Below are 21,931 nucleotides of genomic sequence, written 5' to 3' on the forward strand. Positions count from 1 at the left end.
ACTGGGAGCACTCTTCAAGGTGCTCTCTCATGCCATGGCCAATTTGTGCTCTTTTCCATGAATTAGAAGCAGGATGTTACTTTGGACAATATCCAATAAAATTGTTCGTTTGATTATTGATGATTTGTCTGAAATACTTTGTTGAGCTCTTTTGTTGCCACACACTGAATCAGGCACTTGGGGCCCACTCAGACACTGCTCTGTGTGGTAACAAGAGCAGGGGGTGCATGGGCCATGGGAGGCAGTCCAGGTGCTCAGGGAGATGCCGTCCGATCTCCAGTGAATCTTGAAGGGCAGTCACAAATTAGCCAGCAAAAGACGACGTTCTCGTTGGAAAGGTCAGGATGATGAAAGCCTGCAGGGCGTGAGAACTCCCAGCATGTGTAGGATCCATCTCTGCATGTTTTCTCACGGTGTGTATGGTTTAATGATTACTATTTCTTCCTAATCAGAGCAATGGTTAGGTGACTTCTGTTCCAGGTGGGAATGGGCTTTCTGTGCCCATTTGGGAGCTTTCTCACCTTAGAGTATCTGCAAAGGCTGTCACCCAGTATGTTTCTGAGAAACCACACTCCTGACAGCTGACACCAGTGTGGGGATGAGAAGGCATCCTGTTTCCCGCTACTTCCTGTAACAGGGATCCCAAGAGAGCACTGTAACTTATGATTCACTTCAGGGTCTTTCCATTTTTTGGAAATGGAAAGACCTCTTGCCAAGGCCCTGCCAACAGAGGTGGGAACAGGCGTGGGTGCCCATGATCTGGGAGAGGTAAATAGGCTGAACTTTGGGGTCACCCAGAATCTCTAATTGAAAGGGGTTGAAATGAGCAGGTTGCCGGCCTCCTACAGATATTGGTGTCTGAAACCTCCATAGAAAAGTCTGGTTGGGTGCACATTTGCCCCCAGCTGGCTGTGGAGGAATAAGGTCTTAGCGAGTTGGGGCTGGTTTATCCTTAGGGTGGACTACTGGGCAGCAGGCATGGAGAGGCACACCCCAGTTTAGCCTGTTCCTCAGCACAGCAGCCTGCCTTGTTTTCCCTCAAGGCAGGTCTGCTTATGTTGACATTGATTCTCCTTGCAAAGTGATGTGTAGGCAGAGCTTCATTTACAGGTGATTATCAGTAAGTCCTGGGTTTCCATGAGATCATTTTGCTTTCTCCTGGGAGGTAAAGCCTCCTTCCTAACTCAGGCTGTCTCAGGGTTTTGCAGCCCTTTGTCACAACGAACTCATTGGTGGCTATTTCCTTACGAAGGCTTCTGATAGGTTCACATGCCAGAGTTTCCAACCTTCACCAGCAGCTCAGATTTATGCCCCAGTGAACGAATGTACTCAGTACTAGTTCCTTCCTATCAGCTTAGGAAAGTGTGTAGTTCAAGGATTTAAATCATTTAAACAAACCTAATTGGGAAATGTAGACACTTAAACTTTCTACCTGATGACCGCTTTGGTCCAGCCTAGCCACCTCAGGATTTATGATGCAGTGAGTATTACTCTGTTATTTTATCTCATCTTTTCACGTTTCCTTTTTTCTTCTTAACCGAGACCACAAATTAGAAAGAACCTTCAGATTCACTCCCTGCATTATATGCTTGAGGACACAGGCCTAGGGACATTGATTGCCATACTTGAGATCATGCAGCTATTAAGGGGAGGGGATGAGCCAAGGACCCAGGCTCTCTGATGCCCAGCTCAGGGCTCAATCCACACTGGCTCCATCTTTACATCTAGCCCTGGGTGTTCTTTTTTTTTAGAATTTATTTTTTATGTTTTTCGAGTCTCGCTCTGTCTCCCAGGCTGGAGTGCAATGGTGCAATCTCAACTCACTGCAACCTCTGCCTCCAGGGTTCAAGCAATTCTCCTGCCTCAGCTTCCTGAATAGCTGGGCCTACAGATATGCACCACCACACCTGGCTAATTTTTGTACTTTTAGTAGAGGCAGGGTTTTGCCATGTTGGCCAGCCTGCTCTCGTACTCCTGACCTCAGGTGATCAACCCATGTTGGCCTCACAAAGTGCTGCTCTTACAGGCATGAGCCACTGTGCCCGGCCTGGCCTTGGATGATTTACTGCATCCGTTTTCCCAACCATTCATGGCTTTGTAACCAGAGCACAGTGTTCTTTCCGTAGAAGGTACTTGAGGAAAGTGTTGCCTAACTTTTTATTTGCTTGGGGTTGCAATGTCAGCTTGCGGGAAATGCACTAGAAATGTGTAGGGAAACTCTGCTTAGCACCCTCCATGACTCTCTCATTTGGTTTTCAAGGACTGATGTAGTGATGTCATTCATTCTTGAACAGAAAGAACTAGCCAAGCTTGTTTTCAGAGTCTAGCACACCACTTTGAATAGAGGCTAGAATTCTCTTGCTAACCATCACGCTATGTACAAAGCATAGCCAATAACTTGCTGAATTTCTGTATCTCTTAGTCTTTAATGGAAAGGCATCTTCTCCAACCTAGGGAATAAAGTATAGGCTTTGTAATTTCATGTAAGGAAAACCCAATACTAGCTATTCTTTCTGGCATGTTTACTATGTGCCACATAGGTGGTGCCTCTATTATGCTGTACAAATGTTAATTCATTCAATCCTTGGCCCTAACTGGTAAAATGTATATTATTCTGAATTTTATAAATGAAAAGAGTGGGGCTCAGTTGCTTTTCCAAAGTCGCACAGCTAGAAAGTGGCAAAGTGTGGAGTCAAATTGATTATGAGTCCTGCAGACCAGAAAAGGTGACACTTTGCCTTTGAAGACACAACAAGAGGGCTTTCCTGGATGTCTGCCAGAAACTGCTGTCTTCTGGCAGGTGCTGGGCCTCTGTTCTCCATGTTCAGACTCCTAAAGAGAACATTTGTTTATTTCTGTCTTCTTCTGGTCCCACTTTTACATCCTATCCCCATGAGAGGGTAAAAAAGCAGAGGAGGCCCATCCACCTCCACTTCTCCTCTTGATGTTTGCACCAGCGGCCACAGAGATGGGGACAGACCGGACTCTGGTGCCATGGACTGGCACGTGGTCTCAAGTTTCTGGCCCTGGAGTTGGAATACAGTGCCACTTGCTCTGTAGGAGATCAGAGGAATGCTATTTACAAACATTGAGTATCTGAACTTATTTCAGTGGATTTGAGAAAATCACTCTCCATGGGAATAAAAGTTATCGAGAAAGAGTTTTTAAATACTCTATATATACATAGGTCGAATTTATTATTTCCAAATACAACAAATATAATTATCCTCTCCCATGATCTTAAACAGATGTATTCCAGAAACATTTTGTCTGTGTCTTTAAAGGACTGCTTTGCTTTTTCTGATATTAGGTCAATAGAGAAATGTACCACCCTGCTGGTAAAAGCCAGTTTTTGAGCAATATCTGCATAACTGTTAGGTGTATTATCATTATTTTTTGTCTAACTTTCATCCTGCACTCCTCAGCAGAACTGAAGATACTCCCTGTTCCAAGGAAACTCATAATCTAATGATGCCATTGGAAAGTCACCGGTTATTGTTGTGGGCCTTTTGCAAATACCCTCCAAAAAAAGCTTAATGTGAGTTTTAATCCAGATAAATAAACCTATTAAGAAGGAAAAGGAGAAGGAATAAGTGGCATGAAGATTTACTACTCTTGGAGTTTGATTTCTTCTCTGTAAGGAAGAGTTGTTCCCCATTGCTTCAATCACAAAAAACCATTAAACATGGTCCAAGAAGCGGGGAAAAAACATGGTAGAAGATCACTTTATAAGGGACAATAAGTACTTGAAAATTAGCAAACATTCCTTTAAATTTGGGAACTCTTTAAGTGCTCAGGGTGAATACATGAGAGGTAGTAAAGAGTGAAATGTGCAAACTCCATTTTATAGTCAATCTGGCAGCAGAATTCTCAGTGTGTCAAGGAAGTAAGCAAATGTTAGAGAGGCAAACAGATTCCAGATTAACTTACCTAGAAGAGTCTCCAAAAGCAGCTGGGAAGCAGAAGAATGCAGCTCCTTTCTTGCCATCTGTATTGACTGGAAATCCCCTGGTCTAGTGGTTCCATTGGCATGGGGGCATCACCCTCCTTCCCCCAAACCCTTCAGAATTTCCAAGGAAGCAAGCTCAATTAAGACTCATTGTGTCCCCCAGGGTCCTTTTTGCCACATGGAAGAAGAGAGAATATGTCTTATCTTGATGATTTTCTTCTAATCAATTTGAGTGTCAACAGCTAAATTTGAAAAATAGAATGCAAAGTGAAGACTAGATTTATCATTGTTAAGCTAGGAAACCAAGAGTCTGCATTTCTGTATTCTAGGGTGAAAATGGGAATTCACCTGTGGAACTCACTGGCCATTGTGGAAGAAACAGTAAGATGACCCTCCCTTCATTGTCCTGGCCAATATGGTATCAGATCACTTTGTGTTTCCACTTCAGAACTTTGTGGGTGGCTTTTGTTCACTGCTGTATCCCCAGCACCTAGAGCAGTGACTCATGCAAAATAGAGTTTCCATAAGTGTTTGTGGGAATGAATGAATGTTTGATCAAAAGAGGTAATTCTCTCATGCTGCCAAGATGAATGTGGGGTCTGAGAAATGTGTTCCTAGAATCCTGCATTGGAGCTTGAAACTCAATTGGAGCTTTCCTATGGAAGCAATGTTATATAAAGTGATTGGGAGTTATTGAAATAATGCTCTTGGCACCATGACTGCTGTAGGCACTTGTGGCTTGGCCTGATGCCTTTGTTACAGTCTATGTCACTGTTTCCATGGGAAAATACATTCTGGGTCCCAGGACTTGGCCTATAAGTGACTTTGAAAATACAAACCAGTCTTAGTTGAGACCTGCCTGAAACTTTGGTTTGACTGTGGCTGTCTTGGAATGTGTCCAAAATAAGACATTGCTAGGAAACCTGAGTGGCCTTTGTTCTTGTGGCTGGTTCCTACCAGGAAGGGTGGTGTCGTGTCAGGAATGTAGACTTGAAGTCTGTGGACCATACCATGCTAGCTATGACCTTTCCTTAAGTGGCCTAAAAAGACTAGAGGATTTTTAATGGACTGGGGAAAGGTCCTTCCAGGTATGTTAATATCTCAAACAATTTAGCTACATAGAATGTGGCCCAGAAACATCACAGTGGGTCACCAGCAACCATGATGTTCAGTGAGGTTCAGAGACAATCAGGGTATTACCCCAGAAGATCATAATGTTGGGCATAATATTTGTGGTATAATTGTTGTTTAATCAGCTCTGGGATATGGCTGGGCTATCTTACAGAACAAACAGCCTCACGCACGCTGATGCACATTTGAAGGAATATCCTCCATGTAGACTCATTCAGACATCCCAACCTGCTTTTCTGCAGATTGGGGTTGGTGTAAGCAGCCAGCAGTCTCAGATAGCATCGGTGTCGAGGCCATGGATATCCAGGAAGTAGCCTGGCACCTTATTCATTGGCATGAAGACCATGGGGCCTCAAGGGAAGGTGGAAAGTCTAAGCCTCTCTGGTCATAAGATAGGGTCACCTGGTGATGGAAGGGCTGCTATTGGTCTTGAGAGGGTTCCTGACTGACCACACAGATGTACTTGCTGGGGCATGAAGAGGTGTCTCTGCCGTGAGGCTGGTGGGTCTTGGGAGGGGACAGGGACAGAGTTGGAAACAGAAATCTAACACAAAGGTGGGAGAGTGATTTTAAGTTGTTGGAGGAGTTAGGAGATTCTAGCCAGGGTGTGGGGAATGAGGTAGGGGTGAAGGACAGCACTGACCTCTTGAATAAGGGCAGTATCAGTAGACTCTGTGTCACTGTGTCTGCATCAGGGGCCCCTCTGGCAGTGAACGAGGCTAATACAGCATGTTTCTGCTCAGGCTTGTTAATGCCTTTCATTGCTTTCTCTCTGCCCACACCCGAGGCTGCTGGTGTTAGCCTCATTTTCAGTAGGCTCTACTCAACTGTGGCAATGATGGGCACCTGTAGTACCAAGCTCATATCTCACTAGATTTGCTATGAAAGAGGACCAAGGAAAGTTCCAAGGCTGATGCTTTGCAGCCCAGAATGGATCATGGCTATTACCTTGATTGGCCAGGTCTGGGGTGGGTAACTACTCTCAAGCCCTTGGACTGAGACTGGGGGAAATGTGGTTCCCCAAGAAAAACTGAGTTCCTATTATCTAAAGAAGACATGAATATTCAGCAGAAAAACACCACATTTCCACACTTTTAAACTCTGAAATATGTGACTGGGTATAAGTCAAAGCCAGAAATTAAATGAGGGAATGGTTCTCTAAGGCCTTCATGTAGCTGCTAATGTTCCTGGAAAGTGAAGGGGTTTTCCCTGATTTGTTCTATGACATATCTTAAGTAAAGTATGCTCAAGTTCTTGTCCTGGAAAATCATCACATGATTAACAAACACACAGACTGGAAAATTGGGGAAGGGCAGGAGGAAGACTAAGAGAGAACTCTTGTACCCTTTCAACAAATAGGCAGAATCACTTAGCGTGAAGGAGGAAATGGAGCAATAATTGAAACCATGAAGTGGGTATCTTTGTATGTGTGCATGTGGCGAAAAAAAGTGCATCATCTACATTAACATATAGCCAGATGAAAACCCAAGTCATTTCCTTTATCGTAATATTATTAGATAACAGTGACACTTATTATTTCTTCATAACTTTCTAAGTTACGGGTTAATTTAATCTTGCAATCAGATTCTTCATCAGGTAAAGTTTCCTCTTATTCTTCAATGATACCTCTTTAAAGAGTCTTTCCAGATTCATGTAGGCAGGGATCTTTTTTTCTCCTTCTTGGTAGCTGCTCACTGCTTTTTGTGCATACCAGTATGGTAGCACTTGTCATGTTGCACTGTGATTTTTTATTGTTCAAAAATCGTCAGGCAAGAGCTACGGGCTTTGAGGCGCATCACTTGACTTCTCTGTAACACAAACTGGGAGAATAACAGTTCATCCCTCTTAGGGACATTACAAGAATTAAATTAAATGAGCTGATGCATGAAAAGCACTTAGCGTAATACCTGGTGTATAGTGGGAGCCCAGTAAATATTGGCAGCTAGCATTTTAGTGTTCATCCTCATTAAAATAATAATGATTATAATAATTATCATTGCTATGTCCTCTACTAGGTGGGGAAGTGCTTGAGGGCAGGGACTGTTCTGAGATCATAGTAGGTACTCTATGTGGAAAAAAAGGAGGGAGGAGGGAAATAAAAAATGGAAAAAACAAAGAGGGCAGCAATACCAGGTTTGCCTAGAAGTGACAGCTCTGGGTAACCAGAAACAGCCTCTCCAGCTAGGAAGGATCTCATGACCTTTTGTTTTATAGACAAGGAAATGTAGGGGTCAAGAAAGATTAAGGAGCATGTTTAGGATCACAGCATTGGCAGCAGTGGCCTGGAATCCAGGCTTTCTCCTGGGTTACCCTTCATAGCCCCTGCTTTATTGGCATCTCCACCTTCCTTAGTAAATGCCCATGTATACATATGGCTTGATAAACCTTGGTTGATCTGTCTGCCACTGAGAGAATAGGGCATTTCCTATGTATCCCCAGATGGAGACTGAGGAAAACATGGATATTTGATGGGAATGTAATGTATTCATTATCTTTTCACTATCTTTCTTGTAAAACCCAAAAGGCAGCCATTAAAAAACAGTATGATCCTGGTCTTAATCCAGCAGGCTCCAAGCAGCCTCAGCCATTATGAGAGTTACTGACTCTAATTGCAAATTATGAGACAGTTAAATAAATACAGTTTATGTCCTTCTTTAATATAGGCTTGAACCTTCTTTAATGTAGGATTGAACTGAACTGTCTACGAGGATTACTACCTTCCTTGGGAAATAGGCAAGAACTGAGCTGACATAGGAGCCAAAACAGGGTCTCTGGAACTCATACTGACAGGAATATCAGAAAGGAAACCCATTCCTGTGTTTGACTGGATGGGGCTCCTCAGAAGTGAGAGAAAATTAATAGTGAGATTGACAGAGTGCTTGAAAGGGGAGGTGAGAATGAACTAAATGTAAGAAAGCCAGGTTGGGTATAATACTGTCTGTAATTAAATACACTTAATCACAAGCATAATGATCTCATGTGTGTATTATGGGTTACATTATACCCTAGGTACAGTCATTTGCCCAAATTGGGAATTTGCACCCTAGGGTGGAGAGCCAGCATTCTAATTAGGAAGCCTGTAGTCCAGAAGCAGCTACTACAAGAGCTCCCATGACCTTTATCTATGATCAACAGTAGATGCTTTGCTAGCTGGCATATTTAATGTTAGAAATAGGTTTCCATTGATGAAATCCATGGCTTCTTAGCATAATGGATGCTCCAAACAGAATTTCATTCATGAACTTACTAGTGGTAAAGATAAGTGAATTGTCTACAATATTTTAGAGCAGCTTCCTGCTCTTGCTTAAAAATAGTATAAACATCTAGCCAGTCCTGTAGCTCTTAGTGATGCAATCCTGGATCAAGATTTGGATTCAGAAGATACTAGTGTCTTGATGCCAACTCTGCAGATTAATTGAATTCTGTATCCAAAATATTGTCGTATTTACCTGAAATGATAATGTGCTATCAGGAGCTTAAAAAGCCATGCTTTAACTGTGAAGGGATAAACCCAAGGACAACACGCAAAGTATGTTATTTATCCAACGCTCTCTGACAAATTACTCCAAAATGTAGTGGCTTAAAACAACAATAATAATAATCTCCCATGGTTTCTGTGAGTCGGGAATTTGAGAGCAGTTCTGGCTTGGAGATTTCTCATGAAGTTACAATTACATGTTGGCTGGAGCTGTAACTATCTGAAGGCTTGACTGGGGCTGAAGGACTCACTTCCAAGATAGCTCACTCCATGGTTGACAAGCCAATGCTCCCTGCTGGAGGGAGGCCTTAGTTTTTCTCTATGTTGACTCCTTCATGTGTCCTGGATTTCCTCACAACATGGTGGTTGAGTTCCAGAGGCAGGCATCTGAAAACAGAGAGCCAGGTAGAAGCTGTATCCTTTCTGTGATCTACCCTCAAAAGTTACATAGCATCACTTCTGCCCCACTCCATTGATTATGACAGTCACAATCCCCTGCCTAGATTTGAGAAGAGAGAACACAGACCCTTCCCTTAATGGGAGGAGTGTCAGTTGCCAGTCACATTTTGTGAAGAGTATGTGCTATGAGATAAATATTTAGATGTGGCAATTTTTGAGAAATACAAGATGCTACAGTAAGTAAGGATGGCAGTGAGAAAAGCTAAGAAAACAAAAACAAAAACAAAACCCACCTAGGGCCTTGATACCATCACTGGGCTACTGAAATAATCAACCATGAAAACATCTACCTCAGAATATCTTGTTTTGTGAGATAGTACTTTATCTTCATTGTTTTATTTGGGTATTCTATTATTGTAGCTGAAACTATTTTAATGGATATTACTTGGTAGAAAAGCTAGAGCAAAGACCTGGATTCAAATTCTCCCATGGCTCCCTAGATGATATGACTTCAATGAAAGCATTTATCATCATTCATGTATTCAACAAATCTTTATAAATGAACTGTGTGCCAACCAGGTACTGCTTAAGACAGTAAGAATGCAACAGTGATTAAAACCGGCAGAGATCCCTATCCTCATGGAGCTAACAATCGACTATGTGTTCTGTGGGACTGTCTGTGTGTGAGGGAGGTGGTGGTATGGAGTGGCAAGAAACAAACCAGATAAATAATTAAGATGACGTTGAGTGGTGAGGAGTGCTATGGAGGAAGGTAAAGCAGGAAAGGGTGACAGTGTGATTAGGGAGGTCCTCATGCACAAGGTGACATTTGAGTAAGGACTTAAAGGAGACCCAGTGTGTATTAGGAACACTTCCAGTGGGACCTAAGAGAGAGGATAGTAGGAAGTGAGGACAGAGGTTTTGGGGGTGGGAGCAAATTGTATAGTGAAATGGGAAGCTGTTGAGCTTTTGATTAGAGGATTATATAATCTGACTTACTTTTTTTTTCTTTTTTTTAGTTATACTTTAAGTTCTAGGGTACATGTGCACAATGTGCAGGTTTGTTACATATGTATACATGTGCCATGTTGGTTTGCTGCACCCATTAACTCGTCATTTACATTAGGTACTTCTCCTAACGCTATCCCTCCCCCTACCCTCCACCCCATGACAGACCCTGGTGTCTGATGTTCCCCACCAGTGTCCAAGTGATCTCATTGTTCAATTCCCATCTATGAGTGAGAACATGTGGTGTTTGGTTTTCTGTCCTTGTGATAGTTTGCTCAGAATGATGGTTTCCAGCTTCATCCATGTCCCTGCAAAGGACATGAACTTATCCTTTTCTATGGCTGCATAGTATTCTATGGTGTATATGTGCCACATTTTCTTTATCCAGTCTATCACTGATGGACATCTGGGTTGGTTCCAAGTTTTTGCTATTGTGAATAGTGAAACAAAAAGCATACGTGTGCATGTGTCTTTAGAGTAGCATGATTTATGGTCCTTTGGGTATATACAAAGTAGTGGGATCGCTGGGTCAAATGGTATTTCTAGTTCTAGATCCTTGAGGAATCGCCACACTGTCTTCCACAATGGTTGAACTAGTTTACACTCCCACCAATAGTGTAAAAGCGTTCCTATTTCTCCACATCCTCTCTAGCATCTGTTGTTTCCTGACTTTTTAATGATCGCCGTTCTAACTCGTGTGGAATGGTATCTCATTGTGGTTTTGATTTGCATATCTCTGATGACCAGTGATGATGAGCATTTCTTCATGTGTCTGTTGGCTGCAAAAATGTCTTCTTTTGAGAAGTGTCAGTTCATATCCTTTGCCCAATTTTGATGGGGCTTTTTCTTGTAAATTTGTTTAAGTTCTTTGTAGATTCTGGAAATTAGCCCTTTGTCAGATGGGTAGATTGTAAAAATTTTCTCCCATTCTGTAGGTTTCCTGTTCACTCTGATGGTAATTTCTTTTGCTGTGCAGAAACTCTTTAGTTTGATTAGATCCCATTTGTCTATTTTGGCTTTTGTTGCCTTTGTTTTTGGTGTTTTAGTCATGAAGTCCTTGCCCGTGCCTATGTCCTGAATGGTATTGCTTAGGTTTTCTTCTAGGGTTTTTATGGTTTTAGATCTAACATTTAAGTCTTTAATCCATCTTGAATTAATTTTTGTATAAAGTGTAAGGAAGGAATCCAGTTTCAGCTCTCTACATATGGCTAGCCAGTTTTCCCAGCATTTATTAAATAGGGAATCCTTTCCCCATTTCTTGTTTTTGTCAGGTTTGTCAAAGATCAGATGATTTTAGATGTGTGGTGTTATTTCTGAGGGCTCTATTCTGTTCCATTGGTCTGTATCTCTGTTTTGGTACCAGTACCATGCTGTTCTGGTTACTGTAGCCTTATAGTGTAGTTTGAAGTCAGGTAGCGTGATGTCTCCAGCTTTGTTCTTTTTGCTTAGGGTTGTCTTGGCAATGCAGGCTATTTTTTGGTTTCATATGAACTTTAAAGTAGTTTTTTCCAATTCTGTGAAGAAAGTCCTTGGTAGCTTGATGGGGATGGCATTGAATCTATAAATTATCTTGAGCAGTATGGCCATTTTCCTGATATTGATTCTTCCTATCCATGAGCATGGAATATTCTTCCATTTGCTTGTGTCCTCTTATTTTGTTGAGCAGTGGTTTGTAGTTCTCCTTGAAGAGGTCCTTCACATCCCTTGTAAGTTGGATTCCTAGGTATTTCATTCTCTTTGTAGCAATTGTGAATGGAAGTTCACTCATGATTTGGCTCTCTGTCTATTATTGATGTATAGGAATGCTTGTGATTTTTGCACATTGATTTTGTATTCCGAGACTTTGCTGAAGTTGCTTATCAGCTTAAGGAGATTTTGGGCTGAGACGATGGGGTTTTCTAAATATACAATCATGTCATCTGCAAACATGGACAGTTTGACTTCTTCTTTCCTAATTGAATACCCTTTATTTCTTTCTCCTGCCTGATTCCCCTGGCCAGAACTTCCAACACTATGTTGAATAGGAGTGGTGAGAGAGGGCATTCCTGTCTTGTGCCAGTTTTCAAAGGGAATGCTTCCAGTTTTTGCCCAATCAGTATGATATTGGCTGTGGGTTTGTCATAAATAGCTCTTATGATTTTGAGATACATTCCATCAATACCGAGTTTATTGAGAGTTTTTAGCATGAAGTACTGATGAATTTTGTAGAAGGTCTTTTCTGCATCTATGGAGATTATCATGTGGTTTTTGTCATTGGTTCTGTTTATATGATGGATTACGTTTATTGATTTGCATATGTTGAACTAGCCTTGCATCCCAGGGATGAAGCCAACTTGATCGTGGTGGATAAGCTTTTTGATGTGCTGGAATTGATTTGCCAATATTTTACTGAGGATTTTCGCATCGATATTCATCAGGGATATTGGCCTAAAATCCTCTTTTTTTGTTGTGTCCCTGCCAGGATGATGCTGGCCTCATAAAACAAGTTAGGGAGGATTCCCTCTTTTTCTATTGATTGGAATAGTTTCAAAAGGAATGGTACCAGCTCTTCTTTGTACCTCTGGTAGAATTTGGCTGTAAATCTGTCTGGTTCTGGACTTTTTTTGGTTGGTAGACTATTAATTATTGCCTCAATTTCAGAGCCTGTTATTGGTCTATTCAGAGATTCAACTTCCTGATTTAATCTTGGGAGGGTATATGTGTCCAGGAATTTATCCATTTCTTTCGATTTTCTAGTTTATTCACGTAGAGGTGTTTATAGTATTCTCTGATGGCAGTTTGTATTTCTGTGGGATTGGTGGTGATATCCCCTTTATCATTTTTTATTTCATCCATTTGATTCTTCTCTCTTTTCTTCTTCATTAGTCTTGCTAGCAGTCTATCAATTTTGTTGATCTTTTCAAAAAACCAGCTCCTGGATTCATTGATTTTTTTGAAGGGTTTTTTGTGTTTCTGTCTCCTTCAGTTCTGCTTTGAGCTTAGTTATTTCTTGCCTTCTGCTAGCTTTTGAATGTGTTTGCTGTAACTTTTCTAGTTCCTTTAGTTGTGATGTTAGGGTGTCAATTTTAGATCTTGCCTGCTTTCTCTTGTGGGCATTTAGTGCTATAAATTTCCCTCTACACATTCCTTTAATGTGTACCAGAATTTCTGGTATGTTGTGTCTTTGTTCTCATTGGTTTTGAAGAACATCTTTATTTCTGCCTTCATTTTGTTATTTACCCAGTATTCATTCAGGAGCAGGTTGTTCAGTTTCCATGTAGTTGAGCAGTTTTGAGTGAGTTTCTTAATCCTGAGTTCTAATTTGATTGCACTGTTGTCTCAGAGATAGTTTGTTGTGATTCTGTTCTTTTACATTGGCTGAGGAGTGCTTTACTTCCAACTATGTGGTCAGTTTTGGAATAAGCACAATGTGATGCTGAGAAGAATGTATATTTTGTTGACTTGGGGTGGAGGGTTCTGTAGATGTCTATTAGGTCCACTTGGTGCAGAGCTGAGTTCAAGTATTGGATATCCTTGTCAATTTTCTGTCTCATTGATCTGTCTAATATTGACAGTGGGGTGTTAAAGTCTCCCATTATTATGATGTGGGAGTCTAAGTCTCTTTGTAGGTCTCTAAGGACTTGCTTTATGAATCTGGGTGATCCCGTATTGGGTGCATATATATTTAGGATAACTAGCTCTTCTTGTTGAATTGATCCCTTTACCGTTATATAATGGCCTTCCTTGTCTCTTTTGATCTTTGTTGGTTTAAAGTCTGTTTTATCAGAGACTAGGATTGCAACCCCTGCTTTTTTGTTGTTTGTTTTCCATTTGCCTGGTAGATCTTCCTCCATCGCTTTATTTTGAGCCTATGTGTGTCTCTGCACATGATGTGGGTCTCCTGAATACAGCACACTGATGGGTCTGGACTCTTTATCCAATTTGCCAGTCTGTGTCTTTTGATTGGAGCATTTAGTCCATTTACATTTAAGGTTAATATTGTTATTTGTGAATTTGATCCTGTCATTATGATGTTAGCTGGTTATTTTGCCCATTAGTTGATGCAGTTGCTTCCTAGCATCGATGGTCTTTACAGTTAGGCATGTTTTTGCAGTGGCTGGTACCGGTTGTTCCTTTCCATGTTTAGTACTTCCTTCAGGAGCTCTTGTAAGGCAGGCCTGGTGGTGACAAAATCTCTTAGCATTTGCTTGTCTGTAAAGGATTTTATTTCTCCTTCACTTATGAAGCTTAGTTTGGCTGGATATATAATTCTGGGTTGAAAATTCTTTTCTTTTAAAATTAAAATGTTGAATATTGGCCCCCACTCTCTTCTGGCTTATAGAGTTTCTGCCAAGAGATCTGCTGTTAGTCTGATGGGCTCCCCTTTGTGGGTAACCCAATCTTTCTCTCTGGCTGCCCTTATCATTTTTTCTTTCATTTTAACTTTGGTGAATCTGACAATTATGTGTCTTGCAGTAGCTCTTCTTGAGGAGTATCTTTGCGGCATTCTCTGTATTTCCTGAATTTGAATATTGGCCTGCCTTGCCAGGTTGGGGAAGTTCTCCTGGATAATATCCTGAAGAGTGTTTTCCAACTTGGTTTCATTCTCCCCATCACTTTCAGGTACACCAATCAAACTTAGATTTTGTCTTTTCACATAGTCCCATATTTCTTGGAGGCTTTGTTTGCTTGTTTTTACTCTTTTTTCTCTAAATTTATCCTCTCACTTTATTTCATTAACTTGATCTTCAATCACTGATACCCTTTCTTCCATGTGATCAAATTGGCTACTGAAGCTTCTGCATGTGTAACATAGTTCTTGTGCCATGGTTTTCAGCTCCATCAGGTCATTTAAGGTCTTCTCTACACTGTTTATTCTAGTTACTCATTTGTCTAGTCTTTTTTCAACGTTTAACTTCCTTGCGATGGGTTCAAACATCCTCCTTTAACTCAGAGAAGTTTGTTATTACTGATCGTCCGAAGCCTACTTCTGCCAGCTCGTCAAAGTCATTCTCCATCCAGCTTTGTTCTGTTGCTGGCGAGGAGCTGCGATCCTTTGGAGGAGAAGAGGCACCCTGATGTTTAGAATTTTCAGCTTTTCTGCTCTGGTTTCTCCCCACCTTTGTAGTTTTATCTACCTTTGGTCTTTGATGCTGGTGACTTTTTGGTGTGGATGTCCTTTTTGTTGATGTTGATACTATTCCTTTCTGTTTGTTAGTTTTCCTTCTAAGAGTCAGGTCCCTCAGCTGCAGGTTTGAGGAGTTTGCTGGAGGTCCACTCCAGACGCTGTTTGCCTGGGTATCACCAGTGGAGGCTGCAGAACAGCAAGTATTGCAGCACAGCAAATATTGCTGCCTGATCCTTCCTCTGGAAGCTTTGTCCCAGAGGGGCACCCGCCTGTATGAGGTGTCAGTCAGCCCCTACTGGGAGCACCTACTAGCTATGACCTTTCTGGGGCTGCCTGGCTTCTTCACAACACAGAGATTGCGATCCAGGGGTCCAAGATTCCAAGGGTGAGTGGCCCCAGAAAGACAGGGAGCCAGACAGAAGCTGTGTCAATGTTTACAACCCAGCCTTGAAAGCCTTCTTTAGTTCAGCCACATTCTATTCATCAAGGCAGTTATAAATTTCTGCCAAAATTCAAGGAGAAGGAAATAGACTCCATCTCTTGATGGGCAGGGCAGAGCTGTTAGCTTTGGTCACTTCTGGACCTGCTAAGGTACTATCTTGGTACCCCTCACAAAATATGTACTCAATAAATGAGGATAAATAAAAATTAGCAACAAAGAGATACTATGTAAATAAAATGCCCTTAAAAGGGTAGCTATAAGTTTGAGGAAATTGTCAATTCTTGTTATTCCTGGTAGTTACCTTCTAGAAAGTTGCTGTGAATATTGAGTTAATGGATACTGAACTATTCCTCTTGGGGAAATACAGAGTTAGATTCCTGCCAGCCTCTGGTCACATTTTTGTTAACTTATCACTACATGACCTTGTATATGTTCCTGTTTAAAGACACCTTATTTATTACATAGTGTTGATTCCGTAACATTGAACTCAGCCAGCGGCACTAACTTGTACCTGAATGAAGCTTACATAACACATATTTTCTCCATAAGGCACATCTCAACCTTCCTGTGCTTAGGAACATTAGATAGCACTTTAGTACTACACTTGAGGACCATTTTATTTTATGTTATTTTTTATTTAAAAATATTTAATTGACAAATAAAAATAGAATAAATTCAAAGTGTATAATGTAAAGATATGGCATATGTATAATTATGTAACGATTACCAAAATAAAATTAACACATCCCTCATTACCTATGCTGTACATTGAATCCACCGAACTTACTTGTTCATCTTATAACCAAAAATCTGTGCTGTTTGACCAGTGTCTTCTCATTTGCCCTGCTCCCTGTCCCCAACCCCTGGCAATTACCATTTTATTCTCTGTTGCTATGAATTAGGCTTTTTTTTCCTTTTTTTGGAGACACTTTTAAACAGCAAAATCACCAAGAAAAAGCACAGAAACATGAAAAAACTTGCACTAAATAGACTGTGAAAAGGATCCCAGTTTACAGTATTACAGCTGAAACAAGAAGACAGAGAATTGTCTTAAGATCAACTAGGAAGGAGTGCATTGGGTAACTCAAATTTTTTGCTGCTTGGTGTGTGTCTGCTAATGACCTTGAAAGGACCACAAGTATTGATATTGGGACTGCAAATAAATTTTAGAGAGTAGGAAAGTTTGCAATAAGTAAACAATATGTAAATAATGAGTCTCTACTGTATCTAATTTGCTTTAAACTGAATGCAAAGGGCCAAAGAACAAGAGTTTTAGAGCTTTTTCTCTGTACATCCATGTGTAAGGGACCATCATTTCTATATATTTTAACTTTATTTTTATTTTATTTATTTTTTGAGACAGTCTTACTCTAGTAGCCTAGGCTGGAGTGTAGTGGCATGATCTTGACTCATTGCAACCTCTGCCTCCTGGATTCAAGTGATCCTTGTGCCTCAGCTTCCTCAGCTTCCTGGGACTACAGGTGTGCATGCCTGGCTAACTTTTGTATTTTTAGTAGAGACGGGGTTTTTCCACGTTGCCCAGGCTGGTCTTGAACTCCTGAGCTCAAGTGATCTGCCAGCTCCAGCCTCCCAAAGTGCTGGGATTACAGGCGTGAGCCACTGCATGCAGCTGGGTATATTATAACTTTAAAGATGTCATCAATGCTTTGGATCTAAATCCTTTACACAAGTGAACTGTGAAGTCGTGGTTGGTTTTGATCTTATTAGTTTGAAATGAGATTTTATTACTTTGAAAACAGCTTAACATTTCTGAGGCTATCCTCTTTGGTCGGCATCTTCTTTTTATATTCCTATAAATTAGATTCTCTGAGCAGGTTTTTCTCTTTTGTTTTGTTTATGGAGATTGAGACAAAGTAGCACTGAGATGCCAGTGCAAGGTGACCACTTCTCTCCATGGAGATGCTATGAGCTTCCTGTGAAAGAAAACCGACTAGGTTTGGTTTTGGTTTTGAAGGAGGAAAATATCTTGACCTTTTGGTTTTAAAAAACAATTTCCTAAATAGTTAAATTTAAGAAAAAAAGTTTATAAAATAAAATGAACAGAAATGTGAGCCCCAGGGTCGTTTAAAAATGCCTTTATAATTTTCCATGGAACATATTTTTGCTGTTGTTTATTACTTATCTTTTTGGGCAGCCTCATACTATTTGGTCTGTAGTTTCTAAAGGAGTCATGTAGTTCATTGAATAGTAACCAGCTGCCCCCTCAAACACCATTGCCCTTCTTGGAACTGGGAAATGCCTCTGGGGGAGGCTTGTGAGATGCATAGGCTCAAGGAGCCCCCCAGGGAATGGCTCCGTCCAGCCTGGTGGACATTGCTAAGTGAGTCCAAGATAAACAGAGAGCCACCGGCAGACAGAGCAGGGCCAATCTTACCATTAGGCTGATCAGTTTTCCTCTGCCTAGTCTCCTTCCCTAAACTGTTGAGTTTTCCTGCCAAGACAATGTCCCGGCTTGTGCAGATGCAAACAAGGCAAAAAGCCTTGTTTGTTTTGTCTGGAAGTTAACCTTGAATTCTCAAAGGAGCACTTAATGTCATATGGAAGCAACACTCTCCAAAGACAGCAGCCCCACTTTTCTGGGGACCAGACTGCCATTAACCTCAGCCTCCCCAATCACAGATGATTTCAGAAAAGGTCTTTGAGGAAAAGACTGGTGACAAAGCCCAGTTACTTTTCTCAGGCCAGCAGACCCAGGCAAATTAAAGAGGGAGTCTCTGGGGCTTATGGACACTGCTTGGGATACTAGTTTTGAAGGAGCATTCAAAACACAGTGGAATAAACTGGAAATGCAATGTCAGTTAACTCAGGTTTCTGTCTAGAGCTGTTCCTGTGCAAGTAAGCAGTTCCTCACTGTAAACTTTCCTGGTGTCAGGGTTCTCATGGAAGCATTCCTATTTGTGACACTTCCAAACAAATAATGGGGCACAACTGCAGGCAGAGCGTCAGCCCCGAGACCTGCATCCACACCAGAGACTGGAGTCACATTGTGGTCTGCTGACAGGTGACACCGAATAACTCATGGTGCCGTGCTGCTTCCTGGGAAGGAGGGGTTTCCTTTCCCTTTTATTATTAAATAATAAGCTCTTTAACAAGCTTTAATAAACATAGAATGGCTTAGAAAATTGCCCATAATAAGTGTATGCAACTATTCTCTTGTTTTGAATATAAAGAAAAAACATGATTTTTACTCATAGAAGTTTTTCACCCCCGCTAGTGTTGAACAAATATGCCTTAAAGAAGAGCTGCATTATTAATTGTCTTAGAGAGCCCCTGTGTCTCTGGCCTTGCAGAGAGAGGCCTGGACTTAACCAGTTTGACTTGCTTGGGAAAGGGCCTCCTTCCCCATCCCTAACGGATAGGAATGGACCATTGGAGAGGAACATAGGATCTATAAAAGCCAAGGGTTCTAGCCGAGTGCTTTCCAGCTTTCAAGTGAGGATGATCAACTCTCAGCTTTTCCTCATGTTTCATAGTGCTAACGCCTGGGAAGTCCTGGCACCATCTGGTCATTTTATCTCAGGCTAATTGTACATAGGGAGGCAGCAGAGTGGAGGGCTTACCTGTGTGGGCTTGGGGCCCAACGGCCTGGGTTAGGGCCTGTCTCCATTATTTAATTTGCAACCTTGGGCAAGTAACTTAACCTCGCTGCTTTTCGGTTTTCTCATCTGGAAACTGGTGGGGAAAATAATACCTACCTTTTGGGGATATTGTGAAGCAAAAATGAAACAATATATGTAGAGTAACTCTTAGTGTTCTGGGTACATAGAAAGTGCTCATAAATGTTGGCTATTATTATTGTGGTAATTTTTATTTGAGGGCACAATGATTTTTACCTCTCCAATAGTGGGATGGGCAATCCTGTACGAAAGACAACAATTAATATATCTGATGTCAGCCTGGATCTATCAAGAAGAGGTCTTAAGAAGGTGAGGAATTGTGGGATTGTATTCCTTTTGGAATCTATTTTATCAAAATAGATTTTACTTTTAAAAATTTGGGTGTCTGTAGGGGCAAGTCTCGATGATCTAGAAAATCTGGGCAGACAGAATTCTTGGAAAAGTGATATAGGGTCAAGTTTTGATGATCTGGAAAGTCTAGGCAGACAGAATTCTTGGAAAAGGGAGGCACAGCTCTGTATACATGCTCAGGGATCTGCAGGCTTTCCAAGTGCCCTTACTGGGGCACCAGACACCCGGAGAGCCTGTGGTTTATCAGCCTCTCCTAGAGACCCAGGTTTATCAGCCTCGCCTAGAGACCCAGTATCAGGCTGCAGTCGGTTGGTTGGTGTGTGCTGTAGAAAATCTCCCCAGCTCCAGCACTGGGCCTCCAGGCACATGTGTTTTAGATCAGTGGTAATGGAGTGTGCTTTTGAAGTTCTGATTTCCTGTTATTTGGCCTGCAAAGTTTTGCTGAGTCATTTGACCTCATGGATCTTCTGAAATAGTAGTCACATGACCAGAGGAAACCGTGTAGAACCACAGCTTGCCTGCAGATACGTATGTTTTTTCAAACTTGATTCAACCAGCATTCACAGATCACGCACTGCCTGCCATACATTACATTAGGGACCTGCAGCTTGCTGGGAGGTATAGGGCCCAGCTTTGTCCACAAAGAGCTTGCTTTCTAGTGAAGAGGACAGGCCCATATCTAAGGACTACATGTCCGACCTTAAAAAATTCGATTAACTCTTTTTTGAGACACAGTCTTACTGTGTCGCCCAGGCTGGAGTGCAATGGCACAATCTTGACTCACTGCAACCTCCACCTCCCAGGTTCAAGTGATTCTCCTGCCTCAGCCTCCTGAGGATCTGGGATTACAGGTGCATGCTACTATGCCTGGCTAATTTTTGTATTTTTAGAAGAGACAGAGTTTCACCATGTTGGTCAGGCTGGTCTCAAACTCCTGACCTCGTGATCCACCTGCCTCAGCCTTCCAAAGTGCTGGGATTACAGGCGTGAGCCACCATGCCCAGCCAAAAATTCGCTGAACTCTTAAAAGAAGTATACACTGTGTGACCAAGGAAGTACAGAGTGATTCATTCTGAGAGGGGAGAATCACAAAGGAAGAAACATAGAGCCAGGCTTTGGAAGAGAAGTAGAATAATGAAAGTCAGCAGAGGGCAAATGGAAACAGAGCACCATGTGCAGGTTCACTGTGTCCTGTCCGTCAATCAGCATGCTTGATTGGACCATAGGAAGCACAAAGGTAGAGTAGTGGGAGATTAATTGGACCAGTTGATGCAGAAGGTGGGGTGAATGCAAGACTACAGAGCTCAGACTTTATTTTATATGCAAGAGGGAACGGTTTTGAGCAAGGGAATGTTATAATCATGACTAGGCATTAGAAAAATGAATTGATGAAGGAGGGCATCTTTGTCAGCCGTCCTATGGAGTATGCAGGAAGACAGGAGAGAGCAGAGGTGTTAGTTAGAAAACACAAGCAAGAGTTCATGAGCGCTTGAAGTTTGGAAGTGACAGAGAGAACGGAAGGGAGGGCAGAGAAGTGAATAAAGACATTTGGGAGCAGGAAAGAGATTTATCAACATCCTGTTTTAATGTGGGAATCAAGCAGGATGCAAGCAGCAAGGAATGGAAGAGCAAACTGGATTCCAGTCTGGGTCAAGCCAAAAGGACGATGAGGGGTGAAGGCCAAGAAATGGGGTTATTTAGCCTAGGAAACAAAGGGTTAAACAGCACCTTAATGATAGCTTGTATGTATGTGAGGGACCAATAACAACTGTTTTCTGATTTCCTGAGGAAAAAAAAAACTAGAGTTAAGGTCTGTAGAGTTTAGATAAAATATAAGAAAAAATTTCCAAATGGGGAAATTTTGAGACATTTTATCTTCCTGATGGGTTTTGTTTCCAAGTGTAAATCTTCGCCTCAATGTCTCAAGATAGGAAGAGATGCCTCCTTCCCTCCCTCTTACTGGAAATCCAGCTCAGCTCATCCTCTGTCAGTGGTTTCTGCTCTGACAAGAAAAGACAGCATTGCTGTTACTTTAAGGAAAAACAGAAGCAGTTGATGTGGATTCGCCATTGGAAATGGCTGTACTAAATTCACAAAGACATTCTGAATAATTAAAATAAGCATAAATATAAAATAAGCATACTGAAAATAGCAGGTATACGTTGGTTTGTGGTCATGTAGCTATTAAAATTAAATCTCTCGAGGTGGCTCGTAACAGAATGCCACTTGCAAACAGCTTTGGCAGGAAAGAAAGGATGTTTGGAAGGGATTAGGGGAATCTCAGGCCACCCAAGATAGAGGGAGACTGAGATGTGCCCGGAGTCCTGAGAGTGACATTTGTTTCCTGCGCTGCTTCTCCCTGAGTTGGCTGTCCTCTCTCCCGGCATGCTGACCTTCACCAGGTCAGCCACCCGACAGCGCCTGCATG

At 41.7% G+C, this 21,931-nt stretch overlaps 1 long non-coding RNA gene across 2 annotated transcripts in view; it reads left to right on the forward strand.

Moving 5' to 3' along the window:
* Positions 1-21,931, forward strand: part of LOC105485421 (uncharacterized) — a 158,824-nt gene that overhangs the window by 47,730 nt on the left and 89,163 nt on the right. Inside the window, exon 2 of one of the 2 annotated variants that reach the window (XR_989554.2) lies at positions 4,279-4,367. The exons of the other annotated variant lie outside the window; for it this stretch is intronic. This is a non-coding gene — a long non-coding RNA (uncharacterized lncRNA). The remainder of the gene's footprint in view (positions 1-4,278; positions 4,368-21,931) is intronic. 2 annotated transcript variants of the gene reach the window in all.

The sequence above is a fragment of the Macaca nemestrina genome, chromosome 1, assembly GCF_043159975.1.
Source record: "Macaca nemestrina isolate mMacNem1 chromosome 1, mMacNem.hap1, whole genome shotgun sequence".
Taxonomy (NCBI): domain Eukaryota; kingdom Metazoa; phylum Chordata; class Mammalia; order Primates; family Cercopithecidae; genus Macaca; species Macaca nemestrina.